Genomic DNA, 8,213 nt, shown 5'->3' with positions numbered 1-8,213 from the left:
TGAAAAAAAACCCTTATGAAAAGAATGGTTGTCTTGGCCTATATAAGAAAAACCCTTATGAAAAGGACGCAAATGTTTTTGTCAAACCAAGCAATCAATTGCAAGCTCATGCAATTAGTTCTAATACAAAATAGTTTTAAAATAATGCTCAATAACCTAAGATCAATAAAAGGGGTCAGGTCACAGCTGAAATTTTGGTATTGCACACTCAATTTACAACAAGTGCCTACTAGAGGTAATGTGTGAAAGGACACTATGATATACAGGAAGTTGGGTTTTCACACTCATGGACGTCAAGTGGTTGGTCTTTTATGTACTCGTCGTAGATTATGTGAAATACTTTCTACACTACGCGTCTTAGGCAACCTGTAATAAAATAGCTCCTCTAGACCATGCATATATTAGTGGAGGCTCACAAAAGCACCTCCTTGTATAGAACAAGGTGACTGTGGGGTGGAGGGCGTAGGTGGCTGGACTGTGCGCCATAGGTGGTGGAGATGCCGTAGGGCTGTAGGGGGAGCAGTGGATGGTGGTGAAGAGGATGTGTTGCACAGGGAAAGCCTATATATATACGATGATATTTTATATAATGAATACATACATACATACATACATATATATATATATATATATATACATATCACACATATATATATATATATATATGTATATGTATATATATATATATATGTATATATACATATGTATATATATATGTATGTATATCACACATATGTATGTATATATATATGTATGTATATATATATGTATGTATATCACACATATGTATGTATATATATATGTATATATATATATGTATACATATATGTATATATATATATGTATACATATCACACACACATATATATATATATATATATATACATATATATATATATATATATATATATATATATATATATATGTATACATATATATATATATATATATATATATATATATATATGATGAAAACACACGTATATAACTATAGTTATATGTAAAATACGAAACACATATATATATATATATGTAAAATACGAAACACATATATATATATATATGATGATTTTATGATGAAAACACACGTATATAACTATAGTTATATGTAAAATACGAAACACATATAAGAAATACAATAAATACACTGGGAGACAAAAAGAGGAAAGGGAGAAATCGGTGTGCACTGTGGGGATCTCTACAATTACATGATAGAGAGGATGCATCCGGCAATATTAAAAAGAAACTAGAAGAGAAGATGTGCAAGAACAATAGCTGAAGAGAAACATAGAGGGCAAGTGTAGCGTAGATTACGTTCTCTCTCTCTCTCTCTCTCTCTCTCTCTCTCTCTCTCTCTCTCTATATATATATATATATATATATATATATATATATATATATATATATATATATATATATATATATGCGTGTGTGTGCGCTCGCGTGTGTGTATTGTCTACTTCCAAATTGATTACAATTTGGGAGATAAGCATGTTGTATCATAAGATTAAGCCTTCATCTCAAAGGGAATGAGATCAAGTTTACACTTGTTATCTCTTAATATAATTTATTGCCAATATTACATGCGCAGAGGGAGAGGGAGAGGGAGAGGGAGAGGGAGAGGGAGAACAAGGGCCAAATATGACCAATAGGACCAAAATACAAGCATTGGGTTATGACTCTTTGGTGGATGATAAAGGAGTAGTGCTTTGGATTTGTTAAGGAAGCCAACTTCAAGGGTTGGAATCATCTTGAACTTCATCATGTGGATTTGAAATCAAGCAATATTATCTATGCTCACATTGCTGTATAACATGTACCCATGTTTCTTGAGGTACTTATGTTATACACCCATGTTTCTTGAGGTACTTACTGTTGATTGGTGCTTGGTTGGATGATATGAAGGGATGCTCACTAGTTATTGCGATTATAGCCTAAGGCTTGTGACCTCCACTTTTATTTGCTTTAATTGGACCACTTTGGACATCTATACTTGTTTTGGATTTGTTGGAATACTTATACAGTGGTTCACATTTTGAGTTTGGACACTCAATATTGAAAAACTTGTGATGTAGCTTGCTTTGGAATAAATTTGTCCTTTGGTAAGATTTGCGAAGTGTTTAATAGCTTGTTCAACTCAGAGCTTACCTTAGTCTTACCAAATCAAGTGTTGTTAGGCCTTGCCTTCGAGTTGCAATGCAACTCCCCCATGTAGGTATGCTAGCTCATTCTTTCTTCTTTTTCACCACCCAAAATTCTCCTTTGCTAAAGGGATAAAGGTAGAGCTTCCTTTGCCTAGATGAAGGCAAGAAGGAGATAGCCTACAGTTCTTTGGAAGGAGAATTAGCTAAGGGAAGAGACGTCAAGCAAGCAAGATTCAATAGAACACAAGAAAGAGGGTATGGGGAAGAAGGAGAAATCATGAGTATTATATTACAAGGAAATGAATGTGTATTGCTTATTGTCAAAATTGACTTATATACAAGTGATTAGTTTTCACATTGGGTTGGCCAAAACTTAAACATGGTCGAGTATTACTAGTCTTAAGCAAGTATGATATGAAGTTCTAAGACTTCTTCTATTTGACATTAAGCTCATGGTAAGGTATGCTCATGAGCATCGTCTTAGAAAAGATAGGTGCCATGTTAACCACTTTGTAGGTTAACATGGTTTCACTTACTTGATATACCGTGAGGCACTTTGTCATCTTATCCACTCAAACTAGCACTTATCTTTTGTAAGATGACATTGAAACATATAAATCAGCCTTACCTTGAGCTTTATGTTAAATAGGGAATGTCTAAGCATTTCTTGTACATACTTACTTAAGACTAGTAATAGTGGCCAACAATTCTTAAGTTTGATTGATTGGCATAGTGTGAAAACTAATCACTTGTATATACACCAATTTTCACACTACACAACACATTCATTCTCTTGTAATAGAATACTTGCTTGCTTGTTATTGTGGTGGTGGTGGTGGTGGTGTTGGCGGATCTAATGGTGTGGCAGCGCTTGTGCAACCATGTTCATTAAAGCATAAGGTTAACTAATAATCAAACTTACTATATATTAAAATGGACACTATGCGTAAGTTTATTTAATAGACCATAATAATGTTTGTTTGAATATACACCATATAAATGTTCATGTGAATATATATCAAATGTCACATTGCTAAGTTGAGAATAAACATGCTTTGGCTTTTAATTTGAAAGGGTTTTTGTCCTAAATCTTGTTTGTGCTAGCTAAGGCAAAAAGTACGAGGGCTTGAAACTATGTTAGCCTAGATAGTAAGTGAAACACCCTAAGTAAATGCCCACGTGCATGGGCATTTGGCAAAAGGTGGACCCGTATAGCAGCTGCTTTTGGTGAAAACTCCAACACATTGCTTTATCACTTTTTTAAAACTCTTTTTTCAAGCAGCTTATGTGTGACACCCTTGGACAAGGGGTTTAAACCAAATGTGAGTACATAAAGGATTGGAAGTGTAGTAGATAGGGCTCGACATGGGGTGAGACTTACCCATCCACCGCATTGGTTCCAAAGATACCACCGCGCTCATAGAAATATGTGATGAAGAGGGCTTGTTGAAAAGCCATTGATCAAATCAGTGCATGATCTCAAAGGGCTTCCAAAATCATGTATCTGTCATATCTTTGAAAGTGATGTCTTGGAAGTTATAAAGATTTATTTGTTGATGCAAGTTGAGACCTTTATTGAGATTAAAGATTGGCCGCTCTTTTCTTATTCATTAGTTCTTAGGCACCTCCTCAAGGATGAGGATGATGAGTTAGAAGAACTGGTATGTGGCAATGATTATCAAGCTTGGGGACCTTGGTGTAGTAGAGGTCATTAAAGTTCTTTATTCAAAGCCGTATCTCCATGAGAGTGAGGGGTGTGAGGCCATTAATGTCTGAAAAGTTGTAGGCAAGCCTTTTCCTTCCATATATGCACTTACGCCAAGATGACCTCCTTTTGATTGGCATGTACTTGGGCGGTCATGCAGACATGTATTCCTGCCACATTTGGTGATCATTGAGGAGATAGGGAATGCGCCACTCAGGTTGGACTCCTATGTGACTTGCAGGGTTGGGTAGTCCTTGGGATCAATAAAGTGCAAACCTCCTCTAGTGCCACCAAGAAAATAGGTGATTCACGAGAAGAATTTCGGCCACAGGTATATCGAGGTTATGGAAGTTGCCTTAGAATGTAAGATCTTGCACTATCGGTGGATACGTGAGCTATTATTCATAGACAGGTAAGGACACCCCTGGGTCCTTCTTATCACCATCATTGGCTTCTTCTTGGGTATTTGGCGGTGTTTCTCATTGAGATATGACCTCTCGTGGAATTGATTAGGAATGGGGGGGGCTCATGGATACGGTTAATGTGGTGGTTGAGTTGGGGGAGAAGGTCGAGGCTTTAGGGTCGAATGGTGGCGGATGAGGTAGGGGCTCCCCTAGACGATGGTGCACATAAACTGACGTGAGGGTTATGAGTGAGGGGTAGAGTTAGGCCAATTAGAGAGTTGGGTGGTTTTGGCTCATGGGGATTTTCTTTGTTGCCCAAACTATCCGAAGAGGGAGCTTGATTGGCTTGTGAGGCTTCTTCTTCTCTGCCTGCCTTGGTTTCCTTCTGAGAATTTATCAAGGTTTTCCTCCTTATCATCAGGCTTATAGCTTTGGAAAATTTAAAGGCCTCTTGTGCCTTGTTGACAAAGATGTCCTGCAGAGTAAGCCACATGGATGGTAAGAATGGTGGCTTTTCCTATGGCAAAGTCTTGTTCAAGGTAAGTGTATACTATGTGATATAACCAGAGGATTCCCCATGGGTTGTACTAGTTGTTGGGCATGTTACAAAGTTGGTGGCAAAAAGTAGACTTTAGTGCTCAACGAACAAGGGTCTTCATGGCTATCATGGTCGAGTGAAGTCAATCTACATAGATGGGGACGTTGCGGCCCCGAGTGGTTCCATGAGGTTTAGGAAATTATCTTCCTCATGCCTAGTGCTGGGACCACCATTGAAGATTCACATGGGTAGATGGCAGTACGGACCTTCTTGCCATGAGACAATATTGTCCTTGTTGGGTATTTTGAAGTTAGTTGGTTTGACACCCTCTCTCTCTCTCTCTCTCTCTCTCTCTCTCTCTCTCTCTCTCACACACACACACACACACACACACACACACACACACAATGAAATCTATTAAGCCCTTAGGTTTTTGGTAAGTGCATAATCATTATGTGGTGTGAGTACGTGTTTGAAAAGGGTTTTGGAGTATCAAGGAAGATGTATTTGGACTTTCCAAGAGAATACGTGCAAACAACCAACTAAACCAGCTTTACCCTCCATGGGTAGCCAAAATAAGCAATAAAAGAAGGGTGAAGTGGGGAGTATACCCACTCAGTGGGGGTGCCAAAATAAGCAGTAAAAGGAGGGTGAAGTGGTTATAACTTATTGAGAAGATATGGACGTGGATGTTATTTTGATCATCGCTTCTTGCTGAACTTCTTGGCGACCTCGAGGATGGCAATGTTGCTTTGTTGCAGCTAAAAATACAAATATAATTAAAATATTGTGTGTGGGAGAAGGAGCTACACTCGTCGGAGTGAGATTACACCCAATGCTTTTGTTCTTGGTGTTGTTGAGTGTTTTTTTCCCTTATGCTGTGCCATGGTGAAGTGATAATTTTGATTGTGTAATTTTTAATGTTTTTATTTAAATGGGAGAGTACACATAATTTTCTTGGAGAAAAGATCCTGGAGAACCTTATGTGTAGTTGTGTCCCTAGCAAAGTGTCCTCCACCTATGCCAAAATGGTCTTTTTCCAAGAATGGCAACAAAGTCATCTTCATGGACACTTTCCTCATGATGCCATCTTGACCCTTCTTGTAAAGAATTATGTCTATCAATTGATTGGGCACTGCCTTCCTAATGAGACACCCAGCTCTATCCCTTTTGATGGGATGGTCAATGGAAAATCCGTTGGCTAGGAAGTGGGCAATGTCTTCACTCGATATTCTAGTGCGTAGTCAATGTGGAGCAATGGAGCATTGCATAATCAATGTGGAACACTGGAGCATTAGGAAGATCATCTTCTACTCCTAGAGAGGATGCTCCATTTGGAATTATGGAAAGGTAGTCAACATGGACATGCATAGACCCCTTTTGCATGGGGATGGTGAAATCAAAATTTAAAAGAATGAGAAACCATCTCATAATGCACCCATGGTGTAAGGCTTATTCATCAAATATAACAATGCTTATTAATGGTCGCGAGATGAAGAAAACAAATTTGGTAGAGCCAATAGGTAATGAAGAAAACAAATTCGATAGAGCTAATAGGTAATTCTTGTACTTTTTCACGGCATATACCATGGCTAATACCTCTCTTTCAATGGTTGTGTAATTGCATTTAGCATCATTAAGTTGATGGCTAGAAAAAGTTACAGGGAAGTCCATGTTGTGATCTTTGAGCTAACACATATCTAATCTACAATGCACAAGGGATCTCAGGATGGGAGAGCTTGCTAAAGCCTTCTTTAGTTTTTTGTATGCCCATTGTCATTGATCTATCTATGCAAGATGGGTGTGGTTGTTAAAGCCTTCTTTAGTTTTTTATATGCCCATTGTCATTGATCTATCCATTCAAAGACAATCACAATGCTTGATAGTCAATGAAGAAAATACATTTTGTGTACTACTTCATGGCATATACCATGGCTAACCCCTCTCTTTAAGTGGTTGTGTAATTATGTTCAAAGTGTCATAAGTTGACGGCTACTAGCAAAGGTCATAGAGAAGCATCTATATGCATATGAAAAACTAGATCCCATTGGGGGATCTCAAGATGGGTGTGCTTGCTAAAGCCTTCTTCAATTTTTCATATGCCCATTGTCATTGATATATCCATTCAAAGGCAGTTTGCTTATATAAAGGTATGGTATATATAGCATATAAGAATGTATAAATCTTTTGTAATACCCTATGTGCCCCATGAATCTTTGCACCCCTTTGTAGTGGCAATGCTAAGATCACACAGATCTTGTTCTCATCAGGGTCTAAGTACTATACATAGTACAGTGTGAGTACTATATCTGACTACTATGTGGGGGGGTCTACAAGCAAGGCCTATGCATCTTGAAGTCAAGTACAGGAAGTACTTGGACATTCTTTGATCTACTGTAGTCAACTATAGGAAGTACTTGGATACTATGGTTGTATGTCTTGTGCTATGTCACTAACATGTACTTTGTGAAGTAATTCTCTTGTACTTTGGCAGTACTAGTATGTTGCAGTATTGGCATGTGTTTAGCTCTAGTATGTTCATCAATACTATGTGTACTGTCACACAACTATAGGAATTACTTGGAATACTATGGTTCTATGTCCTATGATATGTCAATAATATATCCTTTCTGTACTTTAAGCTCTTTGTTCTTTGGTAGTATTGGTATGCCAATGGCACTAGTATGGTGTAGTACTTGCATGTCCTCAGCTCAAGTATGTTCAGTACTCTGTGTATTGTGTGAGTATTTTGTACACTGTGTGAGTACTGTACGACTACTATGTGAGTCACGGGTAAGTACTGTGTGTTGTGTGGGGGGGGGGGTCTACAAGCAAGGCAGGGTCTCTGAAGGAAATGGAGTAATGAATATTGTATTAGTATTGTTCATAGTACTATGTGAGTACTATACATAGTACTGTTTGTGTGAGTACTATACACAGTACAATATGAGTATTATCTGACTACTGTGTGGGGGGTAATGGACTAATGTGGGTTGTGTAGCAGGGTCTACAAGCAAGGTATTGACTGAAAGGAGAGATAGATGTCAAGAAGCAGTGAAGGTGGATGGTGGGGAGGATGTGTCCATTAATGGCACAGCTGATGTAAGGCAGTCTGCGAAGAAAATATGGGCTTTGCAAGTTGATGACTTTGATGAGGATTCCCTATTACAGTAGGTCAAGAAGTAAGCCGAGACCTGCAACAACAAGCAGAATAAGGTGAACAAGGTTGAAGGCACCCCTTTAGGGTGAAGCTACCTCGACCCAAAGGTCTCAAACGGTTGAGTGGGGAATCGGAGGAGTTGCAAACTCTAGGTATGATTCACCTTTACTTGAGTGTTTGCTTTACTATGAGTCACCTTTACTTGAGTGTTTGGTCTCTGATTTCCACATGTGTTTTCTTTGATTGTGCTCAGAAGACCTAA

Source organism: Cibotium barometz, chromosome 18 (assembly GCF_041138505.1).
Source record: "Cibotium barometz isolate CiBa-2024 chromosome 18, ASM4113850v1, whole genome shotgun sequence".
Lineage (NCBI taxonomy): Eukaryota > Viridiplantae > Streptophyta > Polypodiopsida > Cyatheales > Cibotiaceae > Cibotium > Cibotium barometz.
Note: the sequence above shows the minus strand (reverse complement) of the source record.